Genomic DNA, 22,370 nt, shown 5'->3' with positions numbered 1-22,370 from the left:
ACTCACACACACTTAACTATGAATCTTCCATTGAATTATACGACTGAAAATCTAAGCTATTCGGATAGACCTTCCAGTTCTCAGGCAAGTTCGTCATTTCTACGGCCAGATCGAGTGACTTTTATAATTCAGAATTGGAATATTCATTTTGATGGCTCTGGTAATAACTTGCCGGTAGATGAATTTATGTTTAGGGTCAACATTTTGACAAAGGAGCACCTCAACAATAATTTTGCACATATATGCAAGAATCTACCAGTTCTGTTAAAAGGTAAAGCCAGAGAATGGTACTGGCGATACCACAAAAGCGTCGAATCTATAGAGTGGTTAGAATTTTGTGGAGCTTTACGATCTCAATTTAAAAATTTGAGGTCTAATTTTGATCTAATGGAATTTATTAGAGGCCGAAAAATGAAGGCAGGAGCATCTTTCGATTCTTTTTATGATTCGATTTGCACCATAGCTGAACGGCTTAAAAATCCCATTCCTGAAGAGGAGATGGTAAAGATTTTATTTTTACAATTGGTCATTTGAGCAAACTTGTGCAGATGAGGAAAATTTACTGAATGACAATGCGTTCAGAAAGCACTTGACTCAAAAACCACAAATCCCCGTGAATTCTCGTAGAATGGTGGCGGAACTTCAAACAGGGGAATATGATTCTCCAGATGTTATTGATAACGCTTGCGTTGATGCAATTAAAAGAGATGGTTCGAGATTGAAATGCTGGAACTTCGACGAATTAGGACATTTCTGGGATGATTGCCTCCAGGGTCGCTCCGTTTTTTTGTTACGGCTGTGGGAGTAAAAATGTTTACAAACACCAGTGCGAAAGATGTTTCAATAAAAAAATTATCTGTGGCCCCAAAAAACTTCCAGGCTCAACTTCAGCCTCCGAGTGTCCTTTAGCCATCCAAGAATCCAACCCTTCCAATGAAATTCCTCAAAAAAAAAAAAAAAAACCAACAATGACCATTCTCCAACCTGATTTCCGAAACACCAAATGAGGCAAAAAATTATTATATCCATTTCGCCCATATCATGAGAGGTATAAAGCATATATGGAAAAACGCAATCAGATTTTCTCTGTTGCTGAGCTCTCCTTAAAAAAGGCCAATCCACCAAAAAGATCTACCCGTCGATTAAGGCTTCATTATAAAAGACTAAAGATTGCTTCTAAATATATTATTACTAGTATAGTAAATAGTCCAAAAGACCAGGACCGCAGGATCATTGGAAGTAGAACTACATTTCCACGGTGAAAGGCATAAATTAACGCTTTGGGTCATTCCCTCCCTCACTCAACGGTTGATTCTCGGCTTAGATTTTTGGAAAGCGTTTTCTTTGGCACTGGAAATTTCCGATTGCTCAATCATTTCCAATCCATCTAATTCTGCCAGTCTTCCGTCTGTAATATCAGCAGTAGATTCGCCTGGTTGTCCATCCCATCCTGATATATTCTTTTCTGATCAAGATTTAAAATATCCTTTAAGCTATATCCAATAAATCCAGTTAGAAGCTTTAATTAAACTTTTTCTCAGCTGTGCCAAGCAAGTCTTAGGGAAAACATCATATTTAAAACATCACATTGACATAGATGACGCTAAGCCAGTAAAAGAGCGTTTCTATCCTGTATCGCCGGATGTAGAGAGTCTTATGTATAAAGAGATAGATCGCATGCTCTCTCTCGGTGTGATAGAACCGTCAACTTCGGCGTGTTCATCTCCAATGAGGCTTTTTATCAAAATGAACAAGGTTCGTCTACGTTTGGATGCAAGAAAATAAAATATTGTTACCAAAAAGAAAAACCCGCAGCCTTTCGGGCTCTGTACGGCCCCCAAACTATTTGTCGCTTGGTCGATAGAAAAGTAGGTAACGTATCGACATAGATGACGCTAAGCCAGTAAAACAGCGATTCTATCCTGTATCACCGGCTGTGGAGAACAAGGTTTTTCTATGTTTGGACGCAAGAAAATTAAATATTGTTACCAAATAAGACGCCTACCCGCAGCCTAGCATCGAGTGTATATTTTCTTGTTAATGCCTTTCGGGTATGATCATACCACCGGATCTAAGATACTGTGTCTTTGGCTATCTTGACGATGTCGTAATTGTCTCAGTTTTAGTCAGAATAGCCGAAGAACTGAAAAAGGCAAATCGAACCATAAACATAGAGGAAAGCCAATTTTGTATTATACGGACAAAATAATAAGGGTATGTGATAGGCATCGGGGGGATACTAACCGATCCCGAAAAAGTGGAATCTATTATTAACTGACCTGAGCCCAAAACCATCAGACAAGTTCGTGGGTTCTTAGGTCTTGCGGAGTGGTATAGGAAACCTTGACAACTACGAATCCTTTGAAACCATTAAATCTCTTCTCACCACAGCACATGTATTGTCAAATCCCGACTTTACTAAAAAGTTCGTTTTGCACTGTGATGCATCGGATTTTGGCATAGGGGCTGCTTTGGTCCAGCTAGACAAAGAGGAAAATGAACGACCTATAGCTTTCATGTAAAAAAAAAATAAATACGGCCCAAAGAAATTATAGTACAACCGAAAGGGAGTGTTTAGCTGTGATCGAAGCCATAAAAAATATCGATGTTATCTTAAATTACAAGACTTCGAAGTGGTGACAGACCACTCTTCATTGTTATGGCTAATGAAACAAGCAGATTTAACGGGTAGGTTAGCAAGATGGGTTTTTAAGTTACAACCCTATACATTCACTATAAGCCACCGAAAGGGAAAGGACCACATTGTTCCGGATCCGGTTACATGTCGAAGAATTAATTTCCTTAGAACAAACAGAGCCCGAGATAAATTTAAATTCTCCACATTTCGATGATATTGACTATGAATTGCTAAAAACTAGAGTGAGTATGTCAAAGTATCCCAATATGAAAATAGTTGATAAGTACATTTACATACGCACTGAACATTATATAGAACAGGAGAGTCTAGCATGGAAGTTATGGATTCCGCAGAAATTAGGATCTTCTATCATAATTAGGTTCCACAACTCTCCGGTCGCAGCTCATGGCGGAATGGGCAAAACCCTGGACCTGATCCGAAGGCACTTTTACGCTGAGAAGAAATTCAACGCGAAATTAGCACCCATATTTTTGCCAGCAAAAATTAAGAGAAATGTAGGTAACGTGTACTATGAGTTGGAAGATCTTGATTGTAAATTTATAGGGACTTTCCATGCCAAAGATTTACGTCCATAATTTATTGCCATATTCCGATTAAAATTTTTATTCAAGACTGAATTTTAGTCGGTTTTGTGGTAAAATATGATCACGCAATTATATACCCATAATAAAATCAATTCCAGTGTAGTGATGAATCGCCCAATTATCCGGGAGTTGAGCCGAAATTTATTTTCCGAAAACCTAAATGTCAGTAATGCCTTTGAAGTGCCTGCAAATCCTGCTAATGATTTGGTAGATGATTCCGCCACACAAAACTTTACAATCCCGAGCAATAACCTTTCGAGGATTTCAAGTTCGTCTTCTATTAAACGAAAATAAAGACCTTAGAAATGTATTTGAAGAATCTTTGAAATGTCCTTGCTGTCAGGAAACAACGCAACCGAGCATTTCAACTTCGTTGCAGTTCAAATCAAAATAATCAGACTCACACACACTTAACTATGAATCTTCCATTGAATTATACGACTGAAAATCTAAGCTATTCGGATAGACCTTCCAGTTCTCAGGCAAGTTCGTCATTTCTACGGCCAGATCGGGTGACTTTTATAATTCAGAATTGGAATATTCATTTTGATGGCTCTGGTAATAACTTGCCGGTAGATGAATTTATGTTTAGGGTCAACATTTTGACAAAGGAGCACCTCAACAATAATTTTGCACATATATGCAAGAATCTACCAGTTCTGTTAAAAGGTAAAGCCAGAGAATGGTACTGGCGATACCACAAAAGCGTCGAATCTATAGAGTGGTTAGAATTTTGTGGAGCTTTACGATCTCAATTTAAAAATTTGAGGTCTAATTTTGATCTAATGGAATTTATTAGAGGCCGAAAAATGAAGGCAGGAGCATCTTTCGATTCTTTTTATGATTCGATTTGCACCATAGCTGAACGGCTTAAAAATCCCATTCCTGAAGAGGAGATGGTAAAGATTTTATTTTTACAATTGGTCATTTCAGCAAACTTGTGCAGATGAGGAAAATTTACTGAATGACAATGCGTTCAGAAAGCACTTGACTCAAAAACCACAAATCCCCGTGAATTCTCGTAGAATGGTGGCGGAACTTCAAACAGGGGAATATGATTCTCCAGATGTTATTGATAACGCTTGCGTTGATGCAATTAAAAGAGATGGTTCGAGATTGAAATGCTGGAACTTCGACGAATTAGGACATTTCTGGGATGATTGCCTCCAGGGTCGCTCCGTTTTTTTGTTACGGCTGTGGGAGTAAAAATGTTTACAAACACCAGTGCGAAAGATGTTTCAATAAAAAAATTATCTGTGGCCCCAAAAAACTTCCAGGCTCAACTTCAGCCTCCGAGTGTCCTTTAGCCATCCAAGAATCCAACCCTTCCAATGAAATTCCTCAAAAAAAAAAAAAAAACCAACAATGACCATTCTCCAACCTGATTTCCGAAACACCAAATGAGGCAAAAAATTATTATATCCATTTCGCCCATATCATGAGAGGTATAAAGCATATATGGAAAAACGCAATCAGATTTTCTCTGTTGCTGAGCTCTCCTTAAAAAAGGCCAATCCACCAAAAAGATCTACCCGTCGATTAAGGCTTCATTATAAAAGACTAAAGATTGCTTCTAAATATATTATTACTAGTATAGTAAATAGTCCAAAAGACCAGGACCGCAGGATCATTGGAAGTAGAACTACATTTCCACGGTGAAAGGCATAAATTAACGCTTTGGGTCATTCCCTCCCTCACTCAACGGTTGATTCTCGGCTTAGATTTTTGGAAAGCGTTTTCTTTGGCACTGGAAATTTCCGATTGCTCAATCATTTCCAATCCATCTAATTCTGCCAGTCTTCCGTCTGTAATATCAGCAGTAGATTCGCCTGGTTGTCCATCCCATCCTGATATATTCTTTTCTGATCAAGATTTAAAATATCCTTTAAGCTATATCCAATAAATCCAGTTAGAAGCTTTAATTAAACTTTTTCTCAGCTGTGCCAAGCAAGTCTTAGGGAAAACATCATATTTAAAACATCACATTGACATAGATGACGCTAAGCCAGTAAAAGAGCGTTTCTATCCTGTATCGCCGGATGTAGAGAGTCTTATGTATAAAGAGATAGATCGCATGCTCTCTCTCGGTGTGATAGAACCGTCAACTTCGGCGTGTTCATCTCCAATGAGGCTTTTTATCAAAATGAACAAGGTTCGTCTACGTTTGGATGCAAGAAAATAAAATATTGTTACCAAAAAGAAAAACCCGCAGCCTTTCGGGCTCTGTACGGCCCCCAAACTATTTGTCGCTTGGTCGATAGAAAAGTAGGTAACGTATCGACATAGATGACGCTAAGCCAGTAAAACAGCGATTCTATCCTGTATCACCGGCTGTGGAGAACAAGGTTTTTCTATGTTTGGACGCAAGAAAATTAAATATTGTTACCAAATAAGACGCCTACCCGCAGCCTAGCATCGAGTGTATATTTTCTTGTTAATGCCTTTCGGGTATGATCATACCACCGGATCTAAGATACTGTGTCTTTGGCTATCTTGACGATGTCGTAATTGTCTCAGAAGACCTCGATAGTCATCTCACGGTTTTAGTCAGAATAGCCGAAGAACTGAAAAAGGCAAATCGAACCATAAACATAGAGGAAAGCCAATTTTGTATTATACGGACAAAATAATAAGGGTATGTGATAGGCATCGGGGGGATACTAACCGATCCCGAAAAAGTGGAATCTATTATTAACTGACCTGAGCCCAAAACCATCAGACAAGTTCGTGGGTTCTTAGGTCTTGCGGAGTGGTATAGGAAACCTTGACAACTACGAATCCTTTGAAACCATTAAATCTCTTCTCACCACAGCACATGTATTGTCAAATCCCGACTTTACTAAAAAGTTCGTTTGCACTGTGATGCATCGGATTTTGGCATAGGGGCTGCTTTGGTCCAGCTAGACAAAGAGGAAAATGAACGACCTATAGCTTTCATGTAAAAAAAAATAAATACGGCCCAAAGAAATTATAGTACAACCGAAAGGGAGTGTTTAGCTGTGATCGAAGCCATAAAAAATATCGATGTTATCTTAAATTACAAGACTTCGAAGTGGTGACAGACCACTCTTCATTGTTATGGCTAATGAAACAAACAGATTTAACGGGTAGGTTAGCAAGGTGGGTTTTTAAGTTACAACCCTATACATTCACTATAAGCCACCGAAAGGGAAAGGACCACATTGTTCCGGATCCGGTTACATGTCGAAGAATTAATTTCCTTAGAACAAACAGAGCCCGAGATAAATTTAAATTCTCCACATTTCGATGATATTGACTATGAATTGCTAAAAACTAGAGTGAGTATGTCAAAGTATCCCAATATGAAAATAGTTGATAAGTACATTTACATACGCACTGAACATTATATAGAACAGGAGAGTCTAGCATGGAAGTTATGGATTCCGCAGAAATTAGGATCTTCTATCATAATTAGGTTCCACAACTCTCCGGTCGCAGCTCATGGCGGAATGGGCAAAACCCTGGACCTGATCCGAAGGCACTTTTACGCTGAGAAGAAATTCAACGCGAAATTAGCACCCATATTTTTGCCAGCAAAAATTAAGAGAAAAGTGGGTAACGTGTACTATGAGTTGGAAGATCTTGATTGTAAATTCATAGGGACTTTCCATGCCAAGGATTTACGTCCATAATTTATTGCCTTATTCCGATTAAAATTTTTATTCAAGACTGAATTTTAGTCGGTTTTGTGGTAAATTATGGTCACGCAATTATATACCCATAATAAAATCAATTCCAGTGTAGTGATGAATCGCCCAATTATCCGGGAGTTGAGCCGAAATTTATTTTCCGAAAACCTAAATGTCAGTAATGCCTTTGAAGAGCCTGCAAATCCTGCTAATGATTTGGTGGATGATTCCGCCACACAAAACTTTACAATCCCGAGCAATAATCTTTCGAGCATTTCAACTTCGTTGCAGAACCAAACTATAAAGAACTCTAGATTACGAAATCAAACGGAAATAGACTACCCAAGAATCAATGAATATAGGAACATTGATTTAAAATCAAAATAATCAGACTCACACACACTTAACTATGAATCTTCCATTGAATTATACGACTGAAAATCTAAGCTATTCGGATAGACCTTCCAGTTCTCAGGCAAGTAATTTTGCACATATATGCAAGAATCTGCCAGTTCTGTTAAAAGGTAAAGCCAGAGAATGGTACTGGCGATACCACAAGAGCGTCGAATCTATAGAGTGGTTAGAATTTTGTGGAGCTTTACGCTCTCAATGTAAGGATTTGGGGTCTAATTTTGATCTAGTGGAATCTATTAGAGGCCGAAAAATGAAGGCAGGAGAATCTTTCGATTCTATTTATGATTCGATTTTCACCATAGCTGATCGGGTTAAAAATCCTATTCCTGTAAAGGAGATGGTAGAGATTTTAATTAGAAACCTTAGACCTGATATGAGACATGATTTGCTGTATGTCCCTATTTTTACAATTGGTCATTTGAGCAAACTTGTGCAGATGAGGGAAAATTTACTGAATGACAATGCGTTCAAAAAGCACTTGCCTCAAAAACCACAAATCCCCGTGAATTCTCGTAGAATGGTGGCGGAACTTCAAACAGGGGAATATGATTCTCCAGATGTTATTGATAACGCTTGCGTTGATGCAATTAAAAGAGATGGTTCGAGAGTGAAACGCTGGAACTGCGACGAATTAGGACATTTCTGGGATGATTGCCTCCAGGATCGCTCCGTTTTTTTGTTACGGCTATGGGAGTAAAAATGTTTACAAACCCCAGTGCGTAAGATGTTCAAATAAAAAAAATTATCTGTGGCCCCAAAAAACTTCCAGGCTCAACTTCAGCCTCCGAGTGTTCTTTAGCCATAGAAGAATCCAATCCTTCCAATGAAATTCCCCAAAAAAACCCCAACAATGACCATTCTCCAACCTGATTTTTAAAACACCAAATGAGGCAAAAAATTATTATATCCATTCCGCCCATATCATGAGAGGTATAATGCATATATGGAAAAACGCAATCAGATTTTCTCTGTTGCTGAGCTCTCCTTAGAAAAGGCCAATCAACCAAAAAGATCCACCCGCCGATTAAGGCTTCATTATAAAAGACTAAAGATAGCTTCTAAATATATTATTTCTACTATAGTAAATAGTCCGACAGACAAGAGATTTTACGCCAAAGTCAACTTCTTCGATTTTAGTGAATACGGCTTGCTAGATATCGGCGAAAATATTTCTTGTATCGGATCAGATTTAGCAAGCCTAGATGTTTCATACTATCCGGAATTTATTTAAAGAAAAACCAGAGTTAAACTGCTAATGGTTCAATAAAGAGGACCGCAGGATCTTTGGAAGTAGAACTACATTTCCACGGTGAAAGCCAAAATTAACGCTTTGTATCATTCCTTCCATCACTCAACGGTTGATTCTCGGCTTAGATTTTTGGCACTGGAAATTTTCGATAGCTCAATAATTTCCAATCCATCTAATTCTGCCAGCCTTCTGTCTGTAATATCAGCAGTACATTCGCCTGGATGTGCATCCCATCCTAATATATTCTTTTCTGATCAAGATTTAAAATATCCTTTAAGCTATAGCCAACAAATCCAGTTAAAAGCTATAATTAAACTTTTTCCCAGCTGTGCCAAGCAAGGCTTAGGAAAAACATCATAATTAAAACATCACATTGACATAGATGACGCTAAGAAAGTAAAAGAGCGCTTCTATCCTGTATCACCGGATGTAGAGAGTCTTATGTATAAAGAGATAGATCGCATGCTCTCTCTCGGTGTGATAGAACCGTCAACTTCGGCGTGTTCACTCCAATGAGGCTTTTATCAAAATGAACAAGGTCCGTCTACGTTTGGACGCAAGAAAATAAAATATTGTTACCAAAAAGAAAAACGCCTACCCGCAGCCTTTCGGGCTCTTTACGGCCCCTAAACTATTTGTCTCTTGGTCGATATGATCATACCACCGGATCTTAGATGCTGTCATTGGCTATCTTGACGACGTCGTAATTGTCTCAGAAGACCTCGATAGTCATCTCACGGATTTAGTCAGAATAGCCGAAGAACTGAAAAAGGCAAATCGAACCATAAACATAGAGAAAAGCCAATTTTGTGTTATACGGACAAAATAATTAGAGTATGTGATAGGCATCGGGGGGATACTAAACGATCCCGAAAAAGTGGAATCTATTATTAACTGACCTGAGCCCAAAACCATCAGACAAGTTCGTGGGTTCTTAGGTCTTGCGGAGTGGTATAGGAAACCTTGACAACTACGAATCCTTTGAAACCATTAAATCTCTTCTCACCACAGCACATGTATTGTCAAATCCCGACTTTACTAAAAAGTTCGTTTTGCACTGTGATGCATCGGATGTTGGCATAGGGGCTGCTTTGGTCCAGCTAGACAAACAGGGAAATAAACGACCTATAGCGTTCATGTCAAAAAAAATTGAAAACGGCCCAAAGAAACTATAGTACAACCGAAAGGGAGTGTTTAGCTGTGATCGAAGCCTTAAAAAAGGTCGATGTTATCTTGAATTACAAGACTTCGAAGTGGTGACAGACCACTCTTCATTGTTATGGCTAATGAAAAAAACATATTTAAGGGTAGGTTAGCAAGGTGGGTTTTTAAGTTACAACCCTATACATTCACTATAAGCCACCGTAAGGGAAAGGGCCACATTGTTTTGGATGCATGACCGAGGTTACATGTTGAAGAAATAATTTCCTTAAAACAAACAGAGCCCGAGATAAATTTAAATTCTCCAAATTTAGATGATATTGACTATGAATTGCTAAAAACTAGAGTGAGTATGTCAAAGTATCCCGTTGATAAGTACGTTTACCTACGCACTGAACATTATAGAGACCAGGAGATTCTAACATGGAAGTTATGGATTCCGGAGAAATTAGGATCTTCTCTCATAATTAGGTTCCACAACTCTCCGGTCGCAGCTCATGGCGGAATGGGAAAAACCCTGGACCTGATCCGAAGGCACTTTTACGCTGAGAAGAAATTCAACGCGAAACTAGCACCCATATTTTGCCAGCAAAAATTAGGAGAAAGGTAGGTAACGTGTACTATGATTTGGAAGATCTTGATGGTAAATTCATAGGGACTTTCCATGACAAGGATTTACGTCCATAATTTATTGTCTTATTTCGATTAAAATTTTTATTCAGAAATGAATTTTAATCGGTTTTGTGGTAAATTATGATCACGCAGTTATATACCCATAATAAAATCAATTCTTCTTTAAATGTTTGCTGGGATAAATTCTCAACTAGTTCGTATGCTAACGGTATTAAGTGCGTATGTCATACCACGTAATTAAGCCCAAAAAGCTGGATAACATCAATTTACGAATCTACGCACTAACCTCGAAATAGTTTAGAGGTACGCACGCTGGCATTATAGAACTAAGGACTCGAGTTCGATTACTATGTAGACCGATTTTTAAATTTCATGTTTTTTTTATTTTATCTTAAAATTTCATTATTGTTAAACACAATCATCATTTTTGTCTCGAATTTTAATGAAATATCACGTTGAACGGATTTTGAATTCTTATAACCTAAGTTTTTGTGTCTTGGTTTTTCGGCTTAGTTACGCAATGCTTGCTGGAAAGCAAAAAGAAACACATACCAAGATTACAAGGCATGCGTAGATTTATTACCATGGTATATGTGAGAAGTGGAGGATCCAGATTTTTTTCATGAGTTTCGTTAAGCTCTCGCAAATGTAATTTCCCTAAGTGGTGAAAACGGAGGGCTGTTAGATATTCGTTCATTTAGAAGTAATAGATGTTTGTCATAGTACTTTTTCTTGTCTGACACTCTGAAGAAAACACGCATATTAGGGAGCAAACATTTGTGTACAAATGAATATTGGATTAATTTAAGCATCACAGTTTGCAAGTTTCATTCTACATCAGTTTGGACAAAAATGAAATAAAAAAAGACCTTAACAGGTAATTGGTTAAAAATCCGTAGATTATACCAAAATCGTTAATAATTCCTTGAAAATTTTGATTGCTAGGATATCTTTTGATTATCTATACTTTGTATGTGACCAAACATATTTCCACTAAATGGGCCAATACAGTTGTTTTCAACATTATAACATTGTGGTAAGAATATGGAAAAAAAATATAGAGTGTTGTGGGTACATACTGTTTCTCTCTCATTTAGATCTTCTGTGTACGAAAATCCGCTTTTACCGAAATCAACCGACTACTAAACTATATTCGTCTTCTTCTCGTCAAGATTTCTCCAATTGGCGGTCTTTGTGATTTTTGAAAACCAATTAAGTATTAATATCTATAACGATTCAACGTTGGCTCAAATCTGCAGAGAAAACAAATTTTATCACGGCGTCCCCAATCGGACCCAGATTCATTCGATCTCATGAAATAAGGCCATCGCCATCTTTAATCATTTGTCGGATTAAGTTGTGCATGAAATCATAGTAACTTAGGGTACCTATATTAAACGGTCAACATTAAATGGATGTTACAAACACACCTATAGTGACAATAATAAGAAAAGTGCTAATTTGAACATTTACCATTACATGCTAAAAAATATTCTTAAACTTGTTTCTACTAATTAAATTTCATCGGTTTTGCCAAAAGCGGAGACTGGCAAAAGTACATCTACTGCATAGCGCACCTAAGCTATTTGACATCCCATTCATAACTACGTAAATAGCCTAGAGCGCAAATGGCAGATGCAGTGATCATCATATTACTAGCAGTTGTAGGAATCTGGGTTCGAATCAAAATTTATTGCCTTATTCCGATTAAAATTTTTATTCAAAGAATGAATTTTACTCGGTGTATAAGTTAGATACTTTGTCCCTAAACTTCCCTTGCTCGATCAATCACGGATGCTGATTGGCGCACTGGCATCTCCTCTACAACTCCCCTGACGGAGACCGTAGTGAGCGGATCGTCGCTGGGCATTGGTTGTTGTCGGTAAACTCACCTTGTTACACATGCTCTCATTGGAAGTAGTTACATATATAGTAGTAGACGACATGAGACCCTCAGCGGTCACTCAGAACCATTGCGTTCACTTGTCCTTAGTCTTTGAAGCAAAGCCCATCACGGCCACTGACGCCAATACACCATATTGAAAAGAGGTAACCTTATTGTTGAAAAAACATCAAAGCAATTCAAAAAAATTTAAAAAAAAAATAATTCTAGTTGTCTTATTTTTCTTCTTGTTCCTTTTCCCCCATTGCTCTACATAAACATTTGGTCGCATCCAGCCGGATTTGTCAAGTTGAGAAGTTTGCCTGGTTATTAATTGCTGTTTATTGTTATCTTTTTACAAAGGAATCAACTGCAAAACACACATCCCCCTCATTAATCGGACCAACGCATCAACATCATCTTATTAATCATCATTAACATCAAAATAGGTACGTAAGTCCAGTAAAATTTGTTATTGAGCTTGGAGTGCTTTTTTTTTTTTTTTTTTTTTTTGAAAAAAAAAATAAGTGAAAAGTATTAGATTTTGTTTGCTTCACGGTACTGGTCGCCAACATCCTCTTATTAATCATCATCAACATCAAAAAATTTACGTAAGTTCAGTAAAATTTGTTATTGTGAGCTTAGAGTGCATTTTTTTTTTTTTTTGAAAAAAAAAAATAACTGAAAAGTTTTAGATTTTGTTTGCTTCGCGGTACTGGTCGCCTTTGTTTTACCCTAATTCGCGGTATATTTGAACATACAGTCCACAACAATTTAGTTTTGCAAAAAATATATATTAAAAATTCTTTTAAATCGAGACAAATTCACATTATTTTCCACTTTATCGCGAAATAATCGAATTTCCAGATTCATTTGTTTTTTAATAATTCAAATTTATCCCACAAAAAATGTATTTGTTAAAAAATAATCTACCGCAGTAGTGTGCATAATTTTATGTTTGGTTACTGCAATATTCCCCACACATTTCTGCATTGCCGAGTGATCTGTTTTACACCAATTCGGTATTACTCTCAACGAGAATTAAATAACCACGTTGCAAGTGCTGCTTTTTGCTAAATCCCACCGTACCTCGCCCAACACACACTGTTTGGTCATTTTCATTGGTCTGTTTGTCGTGTAATTTCAATAACAATAATACCCTAAAATTCCAAGCGCCTTTTTCTAGCGTCAGTCTGCTAACCAACAACTATAACAACAACTTGTTTATTTCTCCAACTCTCACTGTTGGTTCCACGTCGTTGGTTAGTTCGTAGCGAGGCAGTTGCTTACCCACACACATTGAGCGCTATGCTGACGCTCTTTGTCTTTTATTCTTCTTTGTGTGGTATTCGTTATTCACCACTGCACAGTGGGTTCAAGTGTAAAATTTCTAAATTATAAAAAATAAAATTTTGTAAAAAAATTTTATTTGTTTTTGATAATTGTTGATAATAAAGTGTTTTTGGAATTTTTTAATTTTTGTCACCCTAAATTCGGCATATTATATGTATTTTTCATCGTGCTCCTTTACGAGAAAAATATAGATATTTGAGTAACTTATCTTAAAAGTTTTTGCTTATTTTGAAGAAATTATTAGTACGCGTGTACATATGAATATTCGTCAGTTGGAAATACGTGCACTCTACACTCGGCACACACCGACAATATATATATTTTTTCTTATTTTTCGAACTTTTTCAATATATTTGATAAATATCGCTAATTTAAATATATTTTGATTATTATTTGGATATTTATGTTCACTTTTTTGCATTTTCGTGATACATTACATTCTAAATAACGTTTTTGTTTTTTGTTTGTTTTTTTTTTTTTTTTTTTGATAATTTTTTGGAAGTTATTCAATCTTTTCTCCACCGAATTAGTTAGTGATTCTAAATATTTGCATTGTTTATTTTTGGTTTTTTTAATAAGACTTTGCGTCATTTTGCTTCATTTTAGCTGAATATTTGATTAGAATTTGTTGAAACTGATTTCTAAAACCATGTCGGTCACTCCTTTAACTCAATTTATTCGAGCATCCGATAATGTAGTAAAATTTGCTGCTGCTTTTAAACTCATACGGTTTTCAGTTTGAAAATTCGAAACACCGAATTACAGGACTTGTAGTACAAGGTCAAGGATACTTATGAAAAGTATCTTAATTATTTGATAACCGTTAGGGGTACTACCTCAGACGGAATTGCTTCTGCTGATGAAAAATATCAGTCCACCAGGAAAAACCACGTAGAATGTTTGTCGGAAATAACTGAAATTTTACAGAAACTAAGGTCTGCGAAGACACCTCCTTCCACTCCAGCTGAAATTCGTGTTAGTACCCCCCAGAATGTCCAAAATCAGGTTTCTGTGGCGCGGTCATGCAAAAAGTCGAATACTTCACTGTCAGGTACTGCCAATCCAAGCAATGTACTAAATAATAGTTTGCCACCCTTATTCAATATGATTTATCCAGATAAACAGAGTACCGCTGATATATCAGTTTCGAATTGGAGTTTACCGCCTTGTGGCTCCGACACCATGCATAATCTTAATTTACCGCCGTGCTATATAAATGATTTCCACGGAGATTTTTTGTCGTGGCCCACGTTCCGGGATCTATTTTCTGCTATGTTTATAAATAATTCCCGATTAACTGATATTGAGAGTTTGTGTCATTTGATTAAGAAAACTCAAGGTGAGGCTAGGGAAATTGTGTCGAATTTTTCACTCACGCATAAAAGTTTTGTTCTGGCTTGGAAAGCTCTCAGGGATGCTTATGACAACAAAAGAATTCTAGTCAATAGTCATTTAAAAATTTATTTTCGATCTTTCGTCGTTAGCTAATGAAACGAGTTCAGGTCTTAAGATTTTACAAAGAGGCATAAACGGTTGTTTATCTGACATGTCAGCCTATGACATTGTCATGGATCATTGCGATCCTATTTTAGTTTTTATTTGTATTCAGCGTCTGCCAAAACTTACGTGACACTCTGGGAACAGAGTCTCACAGATAAGTCTTCCTTATCGTCATGGGCTCAGCTCGATTCGTTCCTTACGGAGAGAATTCAGACGCTTGCCTGTTTGCAGGACATAAAAGGTATAGATTCATCAAAATCCCCAAACAAACGCAACGTTAAGGTACATGTGGTGAAAACTTCCCCTGATAAAGTAAAATATTATCCAAAACATCGTTGTGCTGTATGCCCTAATCAAAATCATGCGCCCTACTCTTGTCATCATTTCAAAAAGATGTCTTTCGATCAAAAAATTACTGTTGTAAAAAAGTATGGCTTGTGTTTCAATTGTTTTTCAAGAGGTCATTCGGTTAGTAATTGTCCCAGTGCACATAGCTGCCAAGAAAAACATCATACGCTTATGCATAAACCTAATCGATCGGCACCTACAAATAGCTCCTCCTCAAATGTGACGCCCACAGTCCGAGTCCCAAGTACTGCTTCCAATTCTAATCTAGATAATGTTGCCTCTACATCCACTGGTGCTAATCCGATTGCAGTAAACCGTCAAGTGTTTCACACATCACATAAATCGCGAGTCCTTCTCGGTACCGCCATGGTAAATATTGTTCACGAAGGAAATTCTTAACTAGTTCGAGCCCTCATTGACCCTGCGTCTGAGGCTAGTTATATAACTGAGCACCTTCAAAATAGATTGAAATTATCGTCTCGATCCACTCTTGCAACCATTTCTGGTGTAAATGGTTCGTTATCCGTTACCTCTAGAAAAAAACTCTCGGCTTTGTATAAGTTCTCGGTTTCTTTTCTGTTGACCCTGTTTTAGCTCGTTCTCTGCCAAATCTACGGCTGGCTGATCCAAACATCTTTGATTGTCGTTCGGTAGATATGTTGTTGGGTGCAGACTTATATCCACAAATATTGTTGCCTGGGGTACAACAAAAGATATTAGGTTCTCTATTGGCGCAAAATACCGTGTTTGGTTGGATCCTTTCGGGTACAATTCCCTCCTCTCGTTTGTAGGTCTTTACGACCACTTTGAGCTTCAGTGAGGAAGACAGCCTCAACAAAACCATTCTGCGGGTTTGGGAACTTGAGGATGTCCCTAAACGCAAATTACTTTCGCCATCAGACAAATTCTGCGAGGACAAATATCGGTCGACAACCACGAGGAATTCAGAGGGTCGTTACGTTGTCACACTTCCCATCCGTACTGAATTTCCTCATAGCCTAAAAATTGGTGATTCGCTTCAAAATGTGCTTAGTAAATTTTTTAGGAATGAAAATTCGCTTTTACGCAAACATTCCCTCAAAGAAATGTATGATGCAGCTGTTCGCGAGTATCTTAACTTAGGTCACATGTGCTCTGTTTCTCCCTAGTATGTTACTTTCGCCCCTAGTATGTTACTTACCCCATCACCCTGTTGTCAATCTAGAAAAACAGACCTCTAAATTGTGCGTAGTTTTTAATGCATCAAATAAAACATCTACTGGTATAAGTCTAAACGACATTCTTCACGTGGGACCACTCTCCAAGCAGACTTAGTCTTGTTAATATTGAGATGGCGCTTATATCGGTTCGTGTTTAATTGTGACATCACGCAAATGTATCGTCAAATTCGCGTCCACCCACAACATACATCTCTTCAAAGAATGTTGTTTCGGGTATCCCCCAATAACCCCATTTCAGATTACGAATTGCAAACTGTCACTTTTGGAGTAAATTGTGCCCCTTATTTAGCAATTCGTACATTGCTCCAACTTGCTGATGATTGTGAGTCTGAATATCCTTTGGCTTCAAATATCCTTCGTAAAAGTATGTATGTTGATGACGTCCTTGCTGGCGCTCATGACCTAGACACCGCTTACTTGCTCGGGACCATCTCATTGCTTCTTTGTCTACAGCTAAATTTGAGTTCAGACAGTGGACTGCAAATGACAAATCTGTTCTTGCTAGTTTGCCCACTGACCATTTAATTGGCGCTCAGGTTCTTTCCTTTATAGAGGCAAGTAGTTCCAAACCATTGGGTATTCGTTGGAATGCCAGTTTGGACTCGTTCTTTTTCTGTATAAATCACATCCCTAAAAATCTAATTATTCGAAGAGGGAAGTTCTTTCACATATAGCCAAGTTGTTTGATCCCGTAGGTTGGTTAGCTCCCGTAATAGTGGTAGCAAAAATTATTATGCAGAAGGTGTGGTTAGATAACATCGGATGGGACGATTCACTTCTTCTTGCTACAAAAAATTTCAGGCATACTTTCGTTGATAATTACCCTCATGTTAACTCAATTACAATTCCGCGTTGGGTTCATTATGAACCAATTACTTTGGCTGAACTACGTGTGTTCTCTGATGCTTCGGAGAAAGCATAGGCGGGGGTAATTAATATGCGAATAAAAAATTCTTTAGGGGAAATTAGTGTTCATTTGCTAGCATCTAAGATAAGAGTAGCCCCAATTAAGTCAGCTTCATTACATCGCTTGGAATTATGTGGTGCTGTACTAGCGTCGGAACTCCTAAAGCCAGTTTTTGAGTGACTTGGATATTCCAATTGACAAGATTTACTGTTGGACCGATTCCACAATTGTATTAGCTTGGTTGCGAAAAACTCCTACAACTTGGACTACTTTTGTGGCAAATAGAGTTTGTCGAATACAACAAAACGTAGGAAATGGTCATTGGTTTCATGTTAGGTCTGAGAACAACCCGGCGGATTTGGGAAGCCGCGGAGTCTCTCCTTTAGAATTGGTTAATAATTCCCTTTGGTGGAAAGGTCCTAGTTGGTTGAGTTTAGATAGCCCCTCTTGGAAATCATCAGATCTCTCTACACTTGAAACCGAATTGGAGACGCGTAGTGTAAATACACATTTTTCTTTCTTTAAAAAATATGAAGATATTTTGGAGCGATTTTCATCACTTGATAGAGCGTTGAGAGTTTTGGCATATATGTACCGTTTCATTCAAAAAACTCACCCCCACAAACGGCCTGCAAATTGTTTCACGCGTAAAATCCCAACCTCTGAAGAAATTAGAATGGATAAGAATCATTTAGCTATATTACACAGAAGTGTCATTGTGCAGATGAGTATAAGCATCTTTCGGATAAACGGCCTTTACCTTCCTCTAGCTCCCTTCGTTCTTTAAACCCCATTCTAGACCAGTTTGGTGTTATGCGTCTGCATGAACGTTTAGTAAATTCTCCGACTTTATCTGAGAATAAAAGTGTACCATTTTTCTACCATACTGTTGTCGACTGGCACGTCTTCTTTTTGAATACGCACATTCAAAAACAGTGCACGCTGGTAATCAGCTAATGTTGCGTATAATTTGGTTGGAGTTTTGGATTCCTTGTGTCAAAACGCTTATCCGTACAGGCATTAATCGTTGCAAGGTTTGCTGGCTAGAGAAAAATCGATCGTGTTCGCAGATTAAGGCTGCACTTCCTTCCGAAAGAACTTCGATAAATAGACCTTTCACTACAATTGGGATAGACTTTGCTGGACCATTTGATATTAAGTCATTTTCGGGTCGAGCTTGTAGTATCTGTAAAGGATATGTTTGTGTCTTTGTTTGTTTCACGACCAAAACTGTGCATTTAGAGGCGGCGTCTGATCTATCGTCGGCCTCATTTCTGGCTACTTTTTATCGATTCATAGGTCGTTGTGGTTGTCCTAAAACCATTTTTTCGGACCACGGACTAATTCTGTTGGTGCTTCACATGAATTCGAAAAAGATTTCAGAACGTTTCTTAGAGAAAGTCGTCAGACTATTTGTTCCTCTATGGGGTATCAAGAGCTTATTTGGCAATTTATACCAGCCAGCGCTCCTCAAATGGTGGTCTTTGGGAGGCAGGAGTCAAAAGTTTAAAAAAAACATTTTTATCGGCACGCCAAGTCCTTGTCGTATACGTTTGAAGAGTTCTCGACGATTTTAGCTCGCATTGAAGCATGTTTGAATTCCCGGCCCCTATATCCTATGTCAGATAGCCTCGATGAATTGGTAGCGCTTACACCGGGACACTTTCTTATAGGTGCCCCATTCTTGCTCCGCCAGAACCCATCGATGAAGAATCGCCATTGAGTTTAGTCAATCGGTATAGAAAACTGAAGGCATTGACGCATCAGTTTTGCATTAGGTGGGAAGAAGAGTATTTGTTAAGTTTGAATAAGCGCTATAAGTGGAAATATCCAGAAAGAAATATTGCAATCAATGACTTAGTAGCCATTGGGCATGAAAAACTTCCACCTACTTCTTGGAAGCTAGGATGTGTAGTCGATACGCATCCCGGTAATGACGGTAAAGTTCGAGAAATATACGAAATATACCTCGTTTGGTTGGGTAATTTCGGCCCCGTAAATTTGTAATTACCGCGGTTATATGTATTTAATTAAATGAATTTAATGATTTGAATAAAATGCTCACAAATAAACTGAACTTACGTCCTAACTTATTCTGTCCTTGTAAATCTTATTGTACATGAATTTACATATAACATATTTTCTTTAGCTTTATTTCGTTGATACACATGCATGTATATCAAGGTGTATAAGTTAGATACTTTGTCCCTAAACTTCCCTTGCTCGATCAATCACGGATGCTGATTGGCGCACTGGCATCTCCTCTACAACTCGCCGCGGTCACTCAGAACCATTGCGTTCACTTGTCCTTCGCCTTTGAAGCAAAACCCATCACGGCCATTGACGCCAACACACCATATTGAAAAGAAGTAAACTTATTGTTGAAAAAACATCAAAGCAATTCAAAAAACCAGCAGATTTTGCAAGAAAAAAAATTAATCCTAGTTGCTTTATTTTTCTTATTGTTTCTTTTACCCCATTGCTCTACATAAACATTTGGTCTCATCCAGCCGGATTTGCCAAGTTGAGAAGTTTGCCTGGTTATTAATTGCTGTTTATTGTTATCTTTTTACAAAGGAATCAACTGCAAAACACACATCCCCCTCACCACCACCGCATCAACATCCTCTTATTAATCATCATCAACATCAAAAAAGGTACGTAAGTTCAGTAAAATTTGTTATTGTGAGCTTAGAGTGCTCTCTTCTCTTCTCTTTTTTTTTTTTTTTTTTTTGAAAAAAAAAAAATAAGTGAAAAGTATTAGATTTTGTTTGCTTCGCGGCACTGGTCTCCAATATCCTCTTATTAATCATCATCAACATCAAAAAATTTACGTAAGTTCAGTAAAATTTGTTATTGTGAGCTTAGAGTGCATTTTTTTTTTTTTTTTTTTGAAAAAAAAAAAAATAACTGAAAAGTTTTAGATTTTGTTTGCTTCGCGGTACTGGTCGCCTTTGTTTTACCCTAATTCGCGGTATATTTGAACATACAGTCCACAACAATTTAGTTTTGCAAAAAATATATATTAAAAATTCTTTTAAATCGAGACAAATTCACATTATTTTCCACTTTATCGCGAAATAATCGAATTTCCAGATTCATTTGTTTTTTAATAATTCAAATTTATCCCACAAAAAATGTATTTGTTAAAAAATAATCTACCGCTGTAGTGTGCATAATTTTATGTTTGGTTACTGCAATATTCCCCACACATTTCTGCATTGCCGAGTGATCTGTTTTACACCAATTCGGTATTACTCTCAACGAGAATTAAATAACCACGTTGCAAGTGCTGCTTTTTGCTAAATCCCCCCGTACCTCGCTCAACACACACTGTTTGGTCATTTTCATTGGTCTGTTTGTCGTGTAATTTCAATAACAATAATACCCTAAAATTCCAAGCGCCTTTTTCTAGCGTCAGTCTGCTAACCAACAACTATAACAACAACTTATTTATTTTCCAACTCTCACTGTTGGTTCGTTGTCGTTGGTTAGTTCGTAGCGAGGCAGTTGCTTACCCACACACATTGAGCGCTCTGCTGACGCTGTTTGTGTTTTATTCGTTATTCACCACTGCACAGTGGGTTCAAGTCGAAAAAATCTAAATTATAAAAAATAAAAATTTGAAAAATAATTTTAATTTGTTTTTGATAATTGTTGATAAAAAAGTGTTTTTGGACTTTTTAATTTTTGTTACCCTACATTCGGCATATTATATGTATTTTTCATTGTGCTCCTTTACGAGAAAAATATAGATATTTTAGTAACTTATATTAAAAGTTTTGCTTATTTTGAAGAAATTATTTGTACGTGTGTACATATGAATATTCGTCAGTTGGAAATACGTGCACCCTACACTCGGCACACACCGACAATTTATATATTTTTTCTTATTTTTCGAACTTTTCAATATATTTGATAAATATCGCCAATTTAAATATATTTTGGTTATTATTTGTATATTTATATACACTTTTTTGCATTTTCGTGTTACATTACATTCTAAATAACGTTTTTGTTCTTTTTTGGTTTTTTTGATATTTTTTTGGAAGTTGTTCAGTCTTTTCGCCACCGAATTAGTTAGTGATTCTATATATTTGCACCGTTTATTTTTGGTTTTTTTTTTAATAAGTCTTTGCGTCATTTTGCTTCATTTTAGCTGAATATTTGATTAGTATTTGTTGAAATTGATTTCTAAAACCATGTCGGTCACTCCACTAACTCAATTTATTCGAGCATCCCATAATGTAGTAAAATTTGCTGCTGCTTTTAAATTCATACGGTTTTAGGTTTAAAAATTGGAAACACCGATTTACAGGACTTGTGGTACAAGGTCAATGATATTTATGAAAAGTATCTTGATTATTTGATAACCGTTGAGGGTACTACCTCAGACGGAATTGCTTCTGCTGATGAAAAATATCAGTTTACCATGGAAAACTACATAGAATGTTTGTCGGAAATAACTGAAATTTTACAGAAACTAAGGTCTGCGTAGACACCTCCTTCCACTCCAGCTGAAATTCGTGTTAGTCCAAAATCAGGTTTCTGTGGCGCGGTCATGCAATAAGTTGAATACTTCACTGTCGGGTACTGCCAATCCAAGCAATGTACTAAATTATAGTTTGCCACCCTTATTCAATATGATTTATCCAGATAAACAGAGTACCGCTGATATATCAGTTTCGAATTGGAGTTTACCGCCTTGTGGCTCCGACACCATGCATAATCTTAATTTACCGCCGTGCTATATAAATGATTTCCACGGAGATTTTTTGTCGTGGCCCACGTTCCGGGATCTATTTTCTGC

Source organism: Musca domestica, unplaced genomic scaffold, assembly GCF_030504385.1.
Source record: "Musca domestica strain aabys unplaced genomic scaffold, Musca_domestica.polishedcontigs.V.1.1 31, whole genome shotgun sequence".
Taxonomy (NCBI): domain Eukaryota; kingdom Metazoa; phylum Arthropoda; class Insecta; order Diptera; family Muscidae; genus Musca; species Musca domestica.
The sequence above is the reverse complement of the archived record's forward strand: the minus strand, read 5'-3'. Positions refer to the sequence as shown.